The sequence below is a fragment of the Triticum dicoccoides genome, chromosome 1A, assembly GCF_002162155.2.
Source record: "Triticum dicoccoides isolate Atlit2015 ecotype Zavitan chromosome 1A, WEW_v2.0, whole genome shotgun sequence".
In the NCBI taxonomy this organism is placed as follows: Eukaryota; Viridiplantae; Streptophyta; class Magnoliopsida; order Poales; family Poaceae; genus Triticum; species Triticum dicoccoides.
The window spans coordinates 375,482,193-375,499,971 of NC_041380.1; positions in this window are offsets into that span (position 1 = coordinate 375,482,193).

A 17,779-nucleotide genomic window follows, 5' to 3' on the forward strand; every position below is an offset into this window, starting at 1 on the left:
CCCAGGAGAAAAAGGAAGATCGCCGCGACATATGGAGGAGACCACACTGGCAACCGATAAGGGTACTCCTCTTCCCTTATTCGTGCAAATCTTACGTGTCTACTTGCACGGTATTCATCCCACAGAAGACACTAGTTGACTGCTTCTTCTTGATACTAGATGTTCCTAGTAACTCGCGATGCACAAGGCTTCTCCTCATATACTATTTCACCTTAGCTAGAGGTCCGTCGCCCCCCTGAATTTCAATTCCTGGTCAGTTGATTCCCAATTAACGGAAGCATTCCCCAGTGTAACAGGCGCTAGTCCGCCTATTACGCTGGGGAAGCAGCGCCTCGGTGTTTATCTTAGGGGCGTGTGGGGCCTAGATCTACTTGCGCCCGATCTGGAGGTCGGTTGGGATTAAAGGGATGGCCTGGGGGTGCTTCCAAGCACAACGGTGGTGTAATGTTGAGGGGAGGGCGGGGCGGCGGTGGCAGGGGTTTGGGCTGGTGGTCGCTGGTGGTTCGAGAAAGATCGTCAACCGTGGCTGGCGGGAGGTAGACGAAGGCCATCTGCCTGTTCCTTATAGATTGGACGGTTCATTAAAAAATCGACTGACCTATTTATTTTCAGTCGACTTTTATCTTGGTATGACCACATGTGGTGGTGTGCTGGAGGAGTACCTGCATTTCGTGTGCTCATATATTACAAAATCATACGGAGTAGAATCTAATTTTGTGTGCCATGCAATGTTGTAGAGCTATCATATGTCTCCTGTCATTTATTTTTTAGCCACCTGCTATCTGCTACTTTTACAGTGCACTAGTTCTGCACACACTTCACCCATACTCTCACTATTTTGTTTTTATGCAAGGGTATTTCAGAGTCTGCCTCGAGAGAAGCAGAAAAGAAAAGAGAGAAGTTGCTCCAGCTTTCTACGCGGGTAAGCACGACACGTTATGGCGCTATAAAGGGTGCAGTGTCAGCAGATGGAGACGGTAAACGTAGCTCTGGAGTTGATGACCTTGCTCACAATAAACCACCATCCCAGGTGCTTGCTTTAACATCGCGTTGTCATATGTGGTTGCATGTTCCATATGGTGTCTAGCTTGTATTCGAAAGGCTGTAGTCGGTCTTTATTACATGAATCACCATCCCGTGAGCACCAGAAGACAAATAGCTAGTCAGGGCACTGGCCGAGCCAGTGACAAGCCCAGCAAAGACAGGCATCACCTGGAAGCCAACTAAAAAGCCACGATGGTGGCGAAGCAGTCCGCCTCCCACCAGGCTCTCAGGTCCTAGATGATCATGCTCACCACTCCAGCCGGATGTCTAGCTTGTATTGCTTCCAACTTGGTTAAATTGCATCTGCTTAGCTTACACATTATACCTTTGAATATGACATGCCTTTCTGTTTTTCGTACATACTAGTACATCTTTGTATTAAACTAATGTTATTGTGTATCCCTCATCAATCACTTATGATGAGGCAGTCAGACAAGTGGACTACTCATTTAAAGAATGCAGCATCAGCCTCCTGACATGATTCTCAAGAAACAACAAGGCTAGATGAAGATAGTGAATGTAGATCTGTAGTTGATTACCGCACTTCCCCTAACTAGCATCGCAGGTGCTTGCTCTAACTTGGCAGCGTGATATGTGGTTGCATGTTGCATATGGTATCTAGATTGTAATTCTTCCAATCTGGTTAAACTGCATGTTCTATTCTTCTTAGCTTATACATTATACCTGTTAATGTGACATGCCTTCCTGTATTTAGTACATAGTACATCTGTCTATTAAGCATGTCCTTACATAAAACTATTGTTTTTTTGTATCCCGCATCAATCAATATGACGAGACACCTTTAGTATATGCAGTGCAATATTAGTTGCATCTTTCATATGATTTATAGCATGCCCTGCTTCTAATTTGTTGAAATCCCATTTATGATGGGACACTTTTAACTTGGCAGAGTCATATTGGTTGCATCTTTCATGTGGTGTCTAGCTTGCATTGCTTCTTATTTGTTGGAATGGTTTCTGCTTAGTTTACACAAAGAGTTGTGAACATGCCATGCCGTCCTATTTTTCGTACATATTCCATCCTGGTATCATGTGTTTGCCTTACATCAAAGTAGTGATTGTTAGTATCATGCATGAATGAGTTCTGAAGAGAGAATTTTATTGCTTTTTCTTGTCGGTTTTACTTGACAATTCAAAATCAATAAAGCGAAAGGAAGTTAGCAAGGCAGCGGATAAAGGTGCTCCTTCCAAACGGAGGGCCTCTACAGTTTCTACTCCGCCATCCCCCAAGATGATTTCCAAGACAACACATGCATAGACACTCAACGTAGCTGTGTTTATGATGAGCACGTCTCCCCTAGTGCACCATCACCGGTGCTCCCTCTAACTTGGCACTGTTATATGTGGTTGCATGTTATGTGTGATATCTAGCTTGTATTGCTTCTAATTTTGTTGAACTCCATCTGCTTACTTTACACATTATACTTGAATAAGACACGCGTTCCTGTTTCTAGAACATACAATATATGTTTATCACACCATGTTCTTACATCAAATTACTACTGTTGTGTAACCTGCAACAATCACTTATCATAAGACACGTTTGACTTTAGAGTGTGATATAGGTTACATCTCGCATTCTTTTCTAGCTTGTACTACTAATTTGTTGAAATGGCACTTTTGACAAGACAGTTTTAACTTGGTAGAGTGATATTCGTTGCATCTTTCATATGGTGTCTAGCTTTCATTACTTCTAATTTGTTGGAATGCCTTCTCCTTAGTTTACACATCATAAGCTGTGAATATGCAATGGCACTAATGACGAGAGACCTCTAACTTGGTAGTGTGATGTTGTTTGCATCTTGCATATGATTTATTTTACTGCTTCACATTTGTTTAAATGCCATTTATGATGAGACACTGTTAACTTGGCAGAGCGATATTTGTAGCATCTTTCATATGGTGTCTACCTTCCATTGCATTGCTTCTAATTTAGTGAAATGTCTTCTGCTTAGTTTACACATCATAGTTCTGGTTATCTCTTCCATCCTGTTTTTCGTACATATTACATCCTCCTATCATATGGTTGTCTAACATCAAAGTTTAGTTCGTCTGTATCATGCATCAATTTATTTTGAAGAACTAAATTGTTATTCGTTTTTATTGTCGACTTGACTTAACATGGCACAGAGAAAGAGGAAGAAACACAGAATGGCAGGGAATGGGAACCGGAAGAATCCTACAGATTCTGCCGGTACTGATGGTGCAATAGAAGGTCAAAGTCCAACGGAAAATTGTACAAACAGGGTATCCCATGCTACACGACCTACAGAAAAAGCCAAACAGAAACAAATAGCTACCACCAAACAAGCAAAGACAGCCCTAGTTCTTGCAACACCTTCCAAAGTACTACCAACTACACGAGTTACTCGTGCGTGAACTGAGCTAGCACCACGTTCCCAAGCTCCCTTTCCACCTGACACTACTTCCCAAGCACTCTTGACACAAGACGAGTTGGCAAGATCAGATGAACCTTGTGAGCTTCAACAGCAAGAAGGTAGTTGCTGGAGTCAAGTTACAGTTGCATGCTTCTTTATATGTAGTCTCACAGTTTGATGTACACTAACACTTCCTATGTTCGTTGTTGGACTAGCACCTAGGTGCAAGAGGAAACAAACATCAGGGATAATGCTCGATAGGTTAACTAAATCTAGAGGAGGAAGAATGGAGATCCGTTTTGAGGCAGGTTTAAAAAGGCCACGTGATGCTATAGAGTCAGTCAAGTTAGTATCAGAGGTAGCGGTTGCCGTTAGGTGTCATGTACGTATCCTCCCAACATGGATTCAGTACAGGAATGACAAAGATGAAACCCAGTTCAACACCTTCCTCGACCATTTATCTGTAAGTATGGTCATCTATGGAAACTAGTAATATCGTCTTGCTCTGTCCCATACTTTCTAGGTTGCTGATAATGAGACTCCCATAATTTTCAACAGATGAGGTTCAAGTTGGATAGCCAAGATGATGCAACCAGACAAGCTTGCACCCATGTTTTGAAGTCTGCTCTGCGACAGTATCGGTATAACTTGAGGAAAACTCACTTTGAAGGCAAGGCTAACAGTGAACTTTCCCAAACATCTCTAGTGGAAAATATATCGGATGAAGACTGGTGGGGCCTCGTTAAACACTGGTCTAATCCGAAGTATCAGGTACATTATATATATGTGATCAGATCACATGTTGAAGTCCTATTTACGCATGTGCCACACAAATCTATCTTCTTGTAGGTGAATTGTTCAAAGAACAAGGCCAACCGTACGAAAATGAAATTCCAACAGACGATAGGATCTTGTAGCTATATTGCACACTGCGAGGCTCTTGTAATTAGTTGTTGTTTCACTCTTTTCGCTGTACCATATTATCAGATCTATATTGACTTGTTCCAAATGCAGAGGAAAGCCCGCAAGGACCAAAAAGTACCTGAACCAAATGCTATTGAAATCTTCAAGGACTGTCACACTAGCAAGAAGAAGGGCATGACTACACCAGTCAAAGCCGCAGTTGTAAGTCCTTAATCCTCATGCCTTTTAACTACTACTTACTCTGACTTGTGCCTTGAACTGCATGGTTTGCAGCCAATGTCTATTACTCTTTTCAATTTTATACACAATTGTCTTAGCGTATCATTGCACCTTACAAGGTTTAAAAGAGAGGAGTGATGTTCCTTTGATCTTGACGTGTAATCTAGTTCCGCGCTGGACTTGCCCACATAATGTTACAATTGCCTGTTTGTCTGTTCTCTGTTGTTTTGTGATATGAATGATGTCATACTATGCTTACCATATTATAAACTTCATGTCTTTATCCTTAGCCCTCAATACAATGTGAAGAAATAGACAATACATTAGCGATGGTACATGGTCATATGTTTGGAACCTGGTTTTATTATGTACTTTGCAATAAAATACAACTAATATTTTACATGGGTTCACCAGAATAAGTTTTGTATATAGACCAAAGCTATTTTGTTTGGTTTTGCTGCCTCCTTAATATCTTATGTTCTGGTACTACTAATCTAAAACCTCAACTTTTCAGCGAGCTATGGAAAAAATGGTGGAACCGCCACCTTCTGAAGGTGGCGAGGCAACTACAACCGCAATGTCATCTCTTGTTGCAGTGGGTCAGTACCTGTCCACTAACAGTGCCAAAAGCATGTTCCTGCATAATACTGGGTTGGTTGTTAAGGCAAACTCGTCCAAACTGCCTCATGATCAAGATATGCAAGCTCAAAACAATGTTGTATCTGCGCTCCAGACACAAGTCCATTCCCTAATAGAGACCCTTTGTGAAACAAGGAGAGACATTGTTCGATGTTGTCAAGATATGCATGGTTTTGAAACCAGAACATCAGACATTTTCTATGTTGTTCAGGAGCCTAGGAGAACTGAAGGCGAAGGTTATGGTGCTCCATCGGACAATACAACATGAAAATGTAACAGTCAGGTCAAATGAACTGAGCTTCTGAACTTCTGGTGGTGCATTTATTTGCTAGACTATTAACTTTTATGCCAACCTTCCTTTTGTTTTATAGGTGTAATTTGTTTTGGTGCGATACAAAATTTGTTCTTAATGTGCAGCCACCGGCTAAAGAAAACAACAAGCCATTTTTGTATAGTGTAGGGTGTTCCCTATATTTTCACTGGTGGCGAACTTTGATGCCCACCGGTTGTAGTTAACATGGGCCTCCTACGGGCCATAGAAACAATGGGCCTTCTAAGGGCTGTAGAAACAATGGGCCTTCTACGTGGGGTAGAAACAATGGGCCTTATATGGGCCGTAGACACAATGGGCTTTCTACGGGCCGTATCATCAATGGGCCTTCTACGGGCCGTATCATCAATGGGCCTTCTACAGGCCGTATGATCGGTTGGCCAAACATGGGCCAATAACGGACCACATTATGGCCGTAAATGGGCTAGAGTTGAAATCGTCCGTTCATGGGCCGACCATAACGGGTCGTCGTTAATCGGCTATATTTGATGACGCTATGAAAATGGCCCAATGTATTAACGGGCCACAAATGGGCCGACTGTAACCACGGGCTGAATTTGGCCCACAAGCAGAAAATGACAGTAATGGGCCATAAGTAAACGAATGCTGGAAATGAGCCCAAGAATAAATGGGCCCTGAGAAGGCCGAAAGATAACATGGGCTGGAAACGGCCCAACGGAATAACGGACCGTTAATGGGTATAAAGTGATACAATGTTCATTACGGGCCAATTTCACCACGTGTCGTTAATGGGTATAAAGTGATACACTGTTCATTACAGGCCAGTTTTACCATAGGCCGTTAATGGGCCGAGAGTAATAAGGGCCTCATATGGGCCGAAAGACGTCATGGGCCATACATGGGCCGGAAGTTAAAACGGGCTGGAATTATATTGGACGGCTCAGATGACGCTACTGGGCCTAATTCGGATAGGCCGTAAACGGGCCCTGGGTTAGCGGGCTGTAAATGGGCTATATGAGAATAGGCCGTTAAAAGGCTTGCCGTGGGCCGGCCCGCCACCTTTTAAGCAAGTCAAACAGGCCGACCTTTTCACAGGAATGGGCCTCTGTTGGGTCGTGCCACGTGTCGACGTATCATAGGCGCTTTGGGTCCAATGAGTGGATGACATCTGTCCCAACGATGAGCCGACACGTGTTTCCTCCAGCCAATGATCATTTTACACGTGGAAAATCCCCATTGGTCGGGGTTGTCAACGGGTTATCGAATCCAAAACCGGACCCGATAGCTTAACGGCGTTCCGTTACGGTGGATGCCACGTGTCGGTCACCCTTGACGAAAGCACTTCTGTGACGCGCGATTTATCATCATGGAAGTGGACACTTCCATGATGATAATTTTAGTAATGTCATGGAACACTTCTACGACAGCACATGTATGACTATCTTGATTCTGTCATAAAATCATCATGGATGTACATGCATGACAGAAAATGTGACCTACTGTGACAAACACATATCATCACGGAAGTGTTTTTTGTTTGTAGTGTCTCGGAATGGCTATGGAAATGCCATAATAGGTAGGTATGGTGGCTATTTTGAGGGAGGTAATGGTGGGTGTATGGTACCGCCGAAAGTTGCGCGGCACAAGAGAGGCTAGCAATGGTGGAAGGGTGAGAGTGCGTATAATCCATGGACTCAATATTAGTCAGAAAGAACTCACATACTTATTGCAAAAATCTATTAGTCATCGAAACAAAGTACTACGCGCATGCTCCTAGGGGGATAGATTGGTAGGAAAAGACCATCGCTCATCAAAAAATATCTCATGCTCCAACTTCGTTACATAACGGTTCACCATACGTGCTTGCTACGGGACTCACAAACCTTAACACAAGTATTTATAAAATTCACAACTACTCACTAGCATGACTCTAATATCACCATCTTCATATCTCAAAACAATCATAAGGAATCAAACTTCTCATAGTATTCAATGCACTTTATATGAAAGTTTTTATTATATCCCTCTTGGATGCCCGTCATGTTAGGACTAAATTCATAACGAAAGCAAACTACCATGCTGTTTAGAGACTCTCAAAATGATATAAGTGAAGCATGAGAGTTCAACAATTTCTTCAAAATAAAACTACCGCCATGCTCTAAAAAGATATAAGTGAAGCACTAGAGCAAACGACAAACTACTCCAAAAGATATAAGCGAAGCACAATGAGTAGTTGAATAATTATGTAACCATTTGAAGACTCCTTCTCATAAATAAAATTTCAGATCTTAAGTACTTTATTCAAACAACAAGCAAAACAAAATAAAATGACATTGCAAAGATAGCACATATCATGTAAAGAAGCAAAAACTTAGGCTCAACCAAAACTAACTGATAATTGTTGAGGAAGAAAGGTGGGATGCCAACCGGAGCATCCCCAAGCTTAGATGCTTGAGACTTCTTGAAATATTATTAGGGATGCCTTGGGCATCCCCAATCTTGAGCTTTTGTGTCTCCTTAATTCCTTTCATATCGCGGTTTTCCTAAATTTTAAAAACTTCATCCACACAAAACTAAACAAAAACTCGTGAGATAAGTTAGTATAAATCCATGCTAAACCTTATCATTCTCTACTATAGAAAATCACTAAAATTATTATTTGATATTTCCTACTAAATGCCTCTGCATATTTAATACTCCTATCCTCAAATAGAATCATTGAACAAGCAAACATATGCAAACAATGCAAACATAACAGCAATCTATCTAAACAGAATAGTCTGTAAAGAATGCAAGAAGAACCATACTTCTTTAACTCCAAAAATTATGAAAAATTACCACACTGTAGATAATTTGTTGCTACTCATTGTGTAAAAATTTCAAGATTTTATCATGTTCTGACTATTCTAAAATATTCAAACACATAACAGCAAACTTTCTGTTTTTTTAAAACAGCAACATATGGACTTGAAAAATAAGCATGGTAAAGGCTATACTTGACCTTTTTATTGAACTAAAAGATGCAAAAAATTACTCTAAATAGAATCAAGCAAAAACTAATAAAATAAAATGATGCTGCAAGCAAAACACATATCATGTGGTGAATAAAAATATAGCCTCAAGTAAAGTTACCGATAGACGAAGACGAAAGAGGGGATGTCATCCGGGTCATCCCCAAGCTTAAGCTCTTGGTTGTCCTTGAATATTACCTTGGGGGTGCCTTGGGCATCCCCAATCTTAGGCTCTTGCCACTCCTTACTCCATAGTCCATCAACACTTTACCCAAAACTTAAAAACTTCACAACACAAAACTTAACAGAAAACTCGTAAGCTCCGTTAGTATAAGAAAGCAAATCACCACTTAGGTACTATCAAGACAAGATTCATAATTTTTCTCATATGATGCCTATTGTACCATACCATTTCTACAATTTATATTAAGCAACATAAGCAATAGAAACTAGAAAACAAGCAAACTATGCATCAAAAACAGAATCTATCAAAAACAGAATAGTTTGTAGTAATCTGTAACTCTCGAATACTTATGTAACGCCAAAAATTCTGAAAAATTAGGACAACCTGAGAAATTTGTTCATTAATCTTCTGCAAAACGAATCAGTATTTTATCATGCTTCTGTTAAAAATGAGAATTGTTTTCCTGAGCGCAAAAGTTTCTGTTTTTCAGCAAGATCAAATCAACTATCACCATAGATCATCCCAAAGGTCTTACTTGGCACTTTATTGAAACAAAAGCTATAAAACATGATTACTATAGTAGCTTAATCATGTGGACACACAAAAACAGTATGGATAAATATTGGGTTGTCTCCCAACAAGCACTTTTCTTTAATGCCTTTAGCTAGGCATGATGATTTCAATGATGCTCACATAAAAGATAAGAATTGAAACATAAAGAGAGCATCATGAAGAATATGACAAGCACATTTAAGTCTAACCCACTTCCTATGCATAGGGATTTTGTGAGCAAACAACTTGTGGGAACAAGAATCAACTTGCATAGGAAGGTAAAATGAGGATACTTCAAGATTTTCAACACATAGAGGGGAAACTTGATATTATTGCAATATGTAAAAGCATATTTTCCTATCTCATAATAATTTTCAGTGGAATAATGAATGAATTAAACAACATAACCATCACACAGAGCATTCTTTTCATGATACACAAGCATAGAAAATTTACTACTCTCCACATAAGCAAAATTCTTCCATTCATAATAGTCGGAGCAAACTCAACAAAATAACTGTCATGTGAGGCATAATCCAATTGAAACTTAAAATCATGATGGCAAGTTTCATGGATATCATTATTCTTTATAGCATATGTGTCATCACAATAATCATCATAGATAGGAGGGATGCTTTCATCATAATAAATTTGCTTATCAAAACTTGGGGGGCAAAAAATATCATCTTCATCAAACATAGCATCCCCAAGCTTGTGGCTTTGCATATCATTAGCATGATGGGTAAAGAATTCATACTAACAACATCGCAATCATGCTCATCATCCAAAGATTTAGTGCCAAACATTTTAATACATTCTTCTTCTAACACTTTGGCACAATTATCAGAATCCTTATTTTCCCGAAAGACATTAAAAAGATAAAGCATATGAGGCAACCTTAATTCCATTGTTTAGTTTTCTTTTATAGACTAAACTAGTGATAAAACAAGAAACTAAAAGATTCGATTGCAAGATCTAAAGATATACCTTCAAGCACTAACCTCCTCGGCAATGGCGCCAGAAAATAGCTTGATATCTACCATGTAACCTTCTTCTTGTAGACATTGTTGGGCCTCCAAGTGCAGAGGTTTGTAGGACAGTAGCAAATTCCCTCAAGTGGATGACCTAAGGTTTATCAATCCGTGGGAGGCGTAGGATGAAGATGGTCTCTCTCAAACAACCCTGCAACCAAATAGCAAAGAGTCTCTTGTGTCCCCAACACACCCAATACAATGGTAAATTTTATAGGTGCACTAGTTCAGCGAAGAGATGGTGATACAAGTGCAATATGGATGGTAGATATAGGTGTTTGTAATCTGAAAATATAAAAACAGCAAGGTAACTAATGATAAAAGTGAGCACAAACGGTATTGCAATGCTTCGAAACAAGGCCTAGGGTTCATACTTTCACTAGTGCAAATTCTCTCAACAATAATAACATAATTGGATCATATAAAAATCCCTCTACATGCAACAAAGAGTCACTCCAAAGTCACTAATAGCGGAGAACAAACGAAGAGATTATTGTAGGGTACGAATGTAGCGAACCGACCTCAGATGGTCAAGTCTCTGTGTTTAGTGTCATCCCTGGATCAGTAATGCTGACACACACAGTACTCGTAGGATTTATAACAGAGTAGCAATCACACACTTATTACATCGAATGTCTCAAAAGAGAACTTATTACAATAATATGGCTTAAGGCCATCTAAATATGATAACAGTAGAAGGCTTGGAAGATAAAGTGAGTCCATCAACTCCAACGGCATAGCTGAGTGCACGACAAATGACCTAGCGCACCTTACTCCTCGTCTGAAAAGTCTGCAACATGATATCCGCTCTAGCTTCGTCTTCATAGTCATGATCACTACCATCGGGGTCGGAGTTGGTGTCGTCGATGATAATGTAGTCTTCAGAACAAATCTCCTTGGGTTCGTCGTCTTCTCCTCCTAGCGCGGGGTCTCCCATAAAAACTCCTAGCTTCCTTGTCAGGTCGTCATTCATCTCCACTAGTACCATCATTTCCTCCTCATATCCATCGTGTGTAGACTTGAGTTCCTCTTCTAGCTCTGTGATCCTGGTCATCACCCTCTTCAAATCTATCATGCTTGCGCACATCTAGTTCTCCTAGCGACAAATGTGATGATTTAACTCCTCGATGAAGGCTACAATGGACATGTCCTTCCTGGTGCTGATCATCTCCCATTGCTCATCTCGTCGCCCACATATCTGGTAGATAGTGTATTTAAGCTCCTTGTGATAAACTTCGCCGATGCGTCCCATGGCGATGTGGGCTGCCATGCTCTTTCCTAGACAATGGGTTGGTGCATCAAAGGAAAATTCTATGGGCTCAGTGACTGGCGTGAATGTCCTTCCTGGAACATGAACTTGAATCATCCGACGTTCCTCTTCTGGTAGTGTGGCAGTGTAGGTCCCGGTGAAGCTTGGTATTCCAATGTTCAGGTACCTACTGACTTCGTTCAAGTGTCATCCAAAAGGTGTGTCTTCATCTGGCTGTGTAAACTTGTTCCTTGAGTCCGCCATCCTAAAGAGTAGAAAATGGAGAGGAGTCAGAAATGAGTAGAGAGGAGTGACCTATGGCTCATCTTAGTGGTCGTGTCCTACATTCAGCGTGTGCTCTGATACCATCTTGTAGCATCCCGACCTCAGATGGTCAAGTCTCTGTGTTCAGTGTCATCCCTGGATCGGTAATACTGACATACACAGTACTCGAAGGATTTATAACAGAGTAGCAATCACACACTTATTACATCGAATGTCTCAAAAGAGAACTTATTACAATAATATGGCTTAAGGCCATCTAAATAAGATAACAACGGAACGCTTGGAAGATAAAGTGAGTCCATCAACTCCAACGACATAGCTGAGTGCATGACAAATGACCTAGCCCACCTTACTCCTCGTCTGAAAAGTCTGCAACATGATATGTGTAACACCCACGATGCGGCTATATCTCCCACGTGTCGGGGCACGACTTAGAGGCATAGCCGCATGGTAGGCATGTTGCAAGAGGGGTAATCTTTACACATCTCATGTACTGAATAAGAAAGGGATAAAGATTCGGCTTACAATCTCCACTTCACACAATACATAAATATATCATACATCATCCAGAATACAATCAAGGTCCGACTACGGAACCAAAATAAAGAAAGATAACCCCAAATGCTAGATCCCCGATCGAACCAACTGGGCTCCTCTACTGATCACTCGGAAAAGAAACATAGTAACGGCCCGAATCCTCGTCGAACTCCCACTTGAGTTCGGTAGCGTCCCCTGCACTGGCATCATCGGCACCTGCATCTGTTTGGAAGTATCTGTCAGTCACGGGGACTCAGCAATCTCACACCCTCACGATCAAAACTATTTAAGCTTAGGGGTAGGAAAAGGGTTGTGAGGTGGAGCTGTAGCAAGCACTAGCATATATGGTGGCTAACTTACGCAAATGAGAGCGAGAAGAGAAGCAAAGCACGGTCGAGAAGCTAATAGTGATCAAGAAGTGATCCTGAAGCTACTTACGTTCAAGCATAACACGAGACCGTGTTCTCTTTCCAGACTCCGCCGAAAAGAGACCATCACGGCTACACATGCAGTTGATTCATTTTAATTAAGTTATGTGTCAGGTTTTCTACAACCGGATATTAACAAATTCCCATCTTCCCATAACCGCGGGCACGGCTTTCAAAAGTTCAAACCCTGCAGGGGTGTCCCAACTTAGCCCATCACAAGCTCTCATGGTCAACGAAGGATATTCCTTCTCCCGGGAAGACCCGATCAGTCTCGGAATCCTGGCTACAATACATTTTGACAATGGTAAAACAAGACCAGCAAAGCCGCCTGAATGTGCCGACAAATCCCGATAGGAGCTGCACATATCTCGTTCTCACGACACACCAGATTGTCCAAACTTCCGGTAGGCCAGCCCAGAGTTGCCTCTGGTGGCCACCGGCGGCTGACAAGTTGGACCAACACTCAGAGGAGCACCAGCCCGGGGGTTTAAAATAAAGATGACCCTTGAGTCCGCGGAACCCAAGGGAAAAAGGCTTAGGTGGCAAATGGTAAAACCAAGGTTGGGCCTTGCTGGAGGAGCTTTATTCAAGGCGAACTGTCAAGGGGTTCCCATAACATCCAACCGCGTAAGGACCGCAAAATCAAGGAACATAACACCGGAATGACGGAAACTAAGGCGGCAATAATTGAACAAAACACCAGGCGTAAGGCCGAGCCTTCCACCCTTTACCAATTATATATATGCACTAAAGTAAACAAGATATAATAATAATGGTATCCCAACAATAACCATGTTCCAACATGGAACAAACTTCATCTTCACCTGCAACTAGCAACACTACAAGAGGGGCTGAGCAAAGCTGTAACATAGCCAAACAACGGTCTGCTAGGAAAGGTGGGTTAGAGGCTTGACATGGCAATATGGGAGGCATGATATAGCAAGTGGTGGGTATCACGGCATAGCAAAAGAGCGAACAACTAGTGAGGGAGTCCTGGATTAGGGGGTCTCCGGACAGCCGGACTATATCCTTTGGCCGGACTGTTAGACTATGAAGATACAAGATTGAAGACTTCGTCCCGTGTCCGGATGGGACTCTACTTGGCGTGGAAGGCAAGCTAGGAAATACGGATATGTATATCTCCTCCCTTGTAACCAACCTTGTGTAACCCTAGTCCCCTCCGGTGTCTATATAAACCAGAGGGTTTAGTCCGTAGGACAGCATACAATCATACCATAGGCTAGCTTCTAGGGTTTAGCCTCTCTGATCTCGTGGTAGATCTACTCTTGTAATACTCATATCATCAAGAACAATCGAGAAGGACGTAGGGTTTTACCTCTATCAAGAGGGCCCGAACCTGGGTAAAACATCGTGTCCCCTGCCTCCTGTTACCATCCGCCTTAGACGCACAGTTCGGGACCCCCTACCCGAGATCCGCCGGTTTTGACACCGACATTGGTGCTTTCATTGAGAGTTCCGCTGTGTCATCACCATAAGGCTCGATGGCTCCTTCGATCATCGCTAGTGATGCGGTCCAGGGTGAGGCTTTCCTCCCCGGACAGATCTTCATATTCGGCGGCTTTCCACTGCGGGCCAATTCGCTTGGCCATCTGGAGCAGATTGAGAGCTACGCCCCTGGCCACCAGGTCAGATTTGGAAACTTGAACTACACGGCTGACATCCGCGGAGACTTGATCTTCGAAGGATTCGAGCCCATGTCGGACGCGTCGTACAATCTTGACAAGCACGACGTAACTCTGCCGTCGGACAGTATTCAGGAGATCGCATCCGCAGCCACTCCATCCATCAATCCGGAGCAAGTCGCGCCATCCGAGAGCGGAGGGATGGACCCCGCCATGGAGGCCGCACTCTTAGTGGCGATAGAGCCAGATACTGACTTCACCCCTTATGAGAGCCGTGTTGCCAAACCACTCGATCCGTCTTCGGTCACAGACTCTGGGCCGCTCGTATCCGCACCTATCGAGTTCGACTGGGCACCGATCATGGAGTTCACCTCCGCGGATATCTTTCAGCACTCACCTTTTGGAGATGTCCTAAATTCATTAAGGTCTCTCTCCCTGTTAGGAGAACCTTGGCCGAACTATGTCCGGCTAGAATGGGATACGGACAACGAAGAAATTCGCCGCCCACCCACCACCCACTTAGTAGCCACTATCGACGACTTAACCGACATGCTCGACTTCGGCTCCGAGGACTTCGACGGTATGGACGACGAAGCTGGAGACGAACGGAACCACCGCCCACAGGGTGCTGGACCGCTACTTCATCACATGACGTGTACATGGTGGACGCCCCCAACGAAGCCAATGGCGACGAGAAAGCGGAGGATGACCCCTCCAAGAAACAACCCAAGCGCCAACGTTAGCGGCGCCGCCCTAAGTCCCGCCATAGCAAAAACAGCGATAACAATAGTCCACGTGACTCCGAAAAAGACGACAACTGCACCACCCCGATGGCAGAAAATGGTCAAGATGCAAACAGCAAACATAGTACGGATCCGACGTCCGAACATGATGACGTGAAAGATAAGCATCATCAATCCCCATCTAGGGAAGAAAATAGTCCGGATGATGATGCACCCATCATCCCGGAAACACACTTGGAGCAAGAGAACCTCTGCAGAAGGCTTACTGCCACAGCGAGAAGTCTGAAGAAACAGAAGCAAAGGCTCAAGGTCGCACAAGATACGCTCAACAACAAGTGGAACAAAGTAACAAAGTATGGTAGAAGCTACCACCCAAATAGCTATCCAAAGCGCAAGCTATTACCGGAATTCGACGACGAGGCCTTAGAGCCCATACAACCGTTAAGTGATACGGCCAACCGGCCGTATCCATCGCCCTGTGAACGCGATAGAGCGGCTAACAAAGTCACGCATAAGTCAACACACGTTCTATGTGAGAACTTGCATAAAAAATCCAGCGCGACCAAATCTATCTATGGATCTAGGAAGCGCGCTATGGTACACAACCAACACCGAATACTACAACCGTCCGAACACTATGGCACATCCCAATACAGGGGTGCCGCACACCCACTATGTTTCACTGATGAGGTGCTGGATCACGAATTCCCAGAAGGATTCAAACCAGTGAACATAGAGGCGTACGACGGAACCACAGACCCTGGAGTTTGGATAGAGGACTTCATCCTCCATATTCATATGGCTCGTGGAGACGATCTCCATGCCATTAAATACTTGCCCCTCAAGCTTAAAGGGCCAGCTAGACACTGGCTGAAAAGCCTCCCCGAAAACTCAATTGGAAATTGGGAGGAGCTCGAGGACGCTTTCTGGGCCAATTTTCAAGGGACTTATGTCCGACCTTTGGATGCAGACGATTTAAGTCACATAATCCAACAATCCGGAGAGTCCGCCCGAAAGCTTTGGAACCGGTTCCTCACCAAGAAGAACCAAATAGTTGACTGTCCGGACGCCGAAGCCTTAGAAGCTTTTAAACACAGCGTCTGAGACGAATGGCTCGCCAGACACCTTGGTCAAGAAAAACCGAGAACAATGGCAGCTCTAACAAGCCTCATGACCCGCTTTTGTGCGGGCGAAGATAGCTGGTTGGCCTGTAGCAGCACCAGCGACCCAAGCACATCCGAAGTAAGGGATGGCAATGGTAAGCCACGACGCAACAAAAACAAGCATCAAAATAAAGAAGATAGCCCAGATAATACAGCGGTAAACGCTGGATTCAGGGGCTCCCGACTAGGTTAGTGGAAAAGGCCTTTCAAAGGCAGCAAAGAAGGACAATCTGGCCTAAAAAAAATTCTTGACAAACTCTGTCAGATTCACGGCAGCCCAGACAAACCTGCAAATCATACCCACAGAGAATGTTGGGTCCTCAAGCAGGCCGGTAAGCTAAACGCCAAACACAAAGGGGGGAGACACCAAGCGAAGACGAGGATGAACCTCGCCAGCAAAGCGCCGGAAGACAGAAAAATTTCCCACCGGAGGTTAAAAAAGTAAACGTGATCAATGTGACAAGGAGGAGAAGCAATCACGCACTCCGATGCACACGCGCCATCGAGCCCGTCACCCCTAGGTCCAACCCCTGGTTGGACTGCCTGATCACTTTTGATCGTAGGGATCACGATACACATATCCGGCGTGAAGGACTGACGGCCTTGGTGTTAGACCCAATAATAAATGGGTACCATTTCACAAGGGTCCTCATGGACGGCGGCAGTGATCTCAATCTGATATATCAAGATACAGTCCGCAAAATGGGGATAGACCCGACAAAAATAAGCCACAGTAATACTACCTTCAAGGGAGTAATACCAGGGCAAGAGGCCCACTGTACGGGCTCTCTACTACTAGAGGTGGTATTCGGTTCTCCCGATAACTTCCAAAGTGAAACGTGAACTTTTCACATCGCTCCATTCCGAAGTGATTTTCAAGCACTACTCGGAAGGGCGGCTTTCGCCTGTTTTAACGCAATACCGCATTATGCTTTTCTCAAGCTCAAGATGCTCGGTCCACGACGCGTCATTACAGTTAGCGGAAATACCAACCGTTCTTCACGTACGGAAGAGGACGTGGCGGCTCTAGCAGCCGCACACTAGACAGCCTCACCAACCAGAAAAATGGCAGGTCGTCAAGACCACGGACACGGTTAGACGAGTCCGGCGCTCCATCATACATAAATGAGATTGGTTTCCAAACCCTCATAAAGCGATACTAGGGGCTTCCCGCGTGTAATCAGGGCCAGCCCGGCTCAACTAAGCTTCTCTGGAATTTTGATAATTCATTCTTCCTTTCGGCACGACAACTTTCACCTAAGTTCTTTCCTTTTGCAGATGACACTCGTGCTACACCCGTCCAGGACACGGCACAACAGAGACACAGGCGCAGACGTGCAGCAGGGACCCGCCCAAAGGTTTCTTTTTAGATTAAGGCCCTGCATAAACCTTTTTTACTGTCTCTTGTTGCTCACATCCTCCGGACACTCCACACAA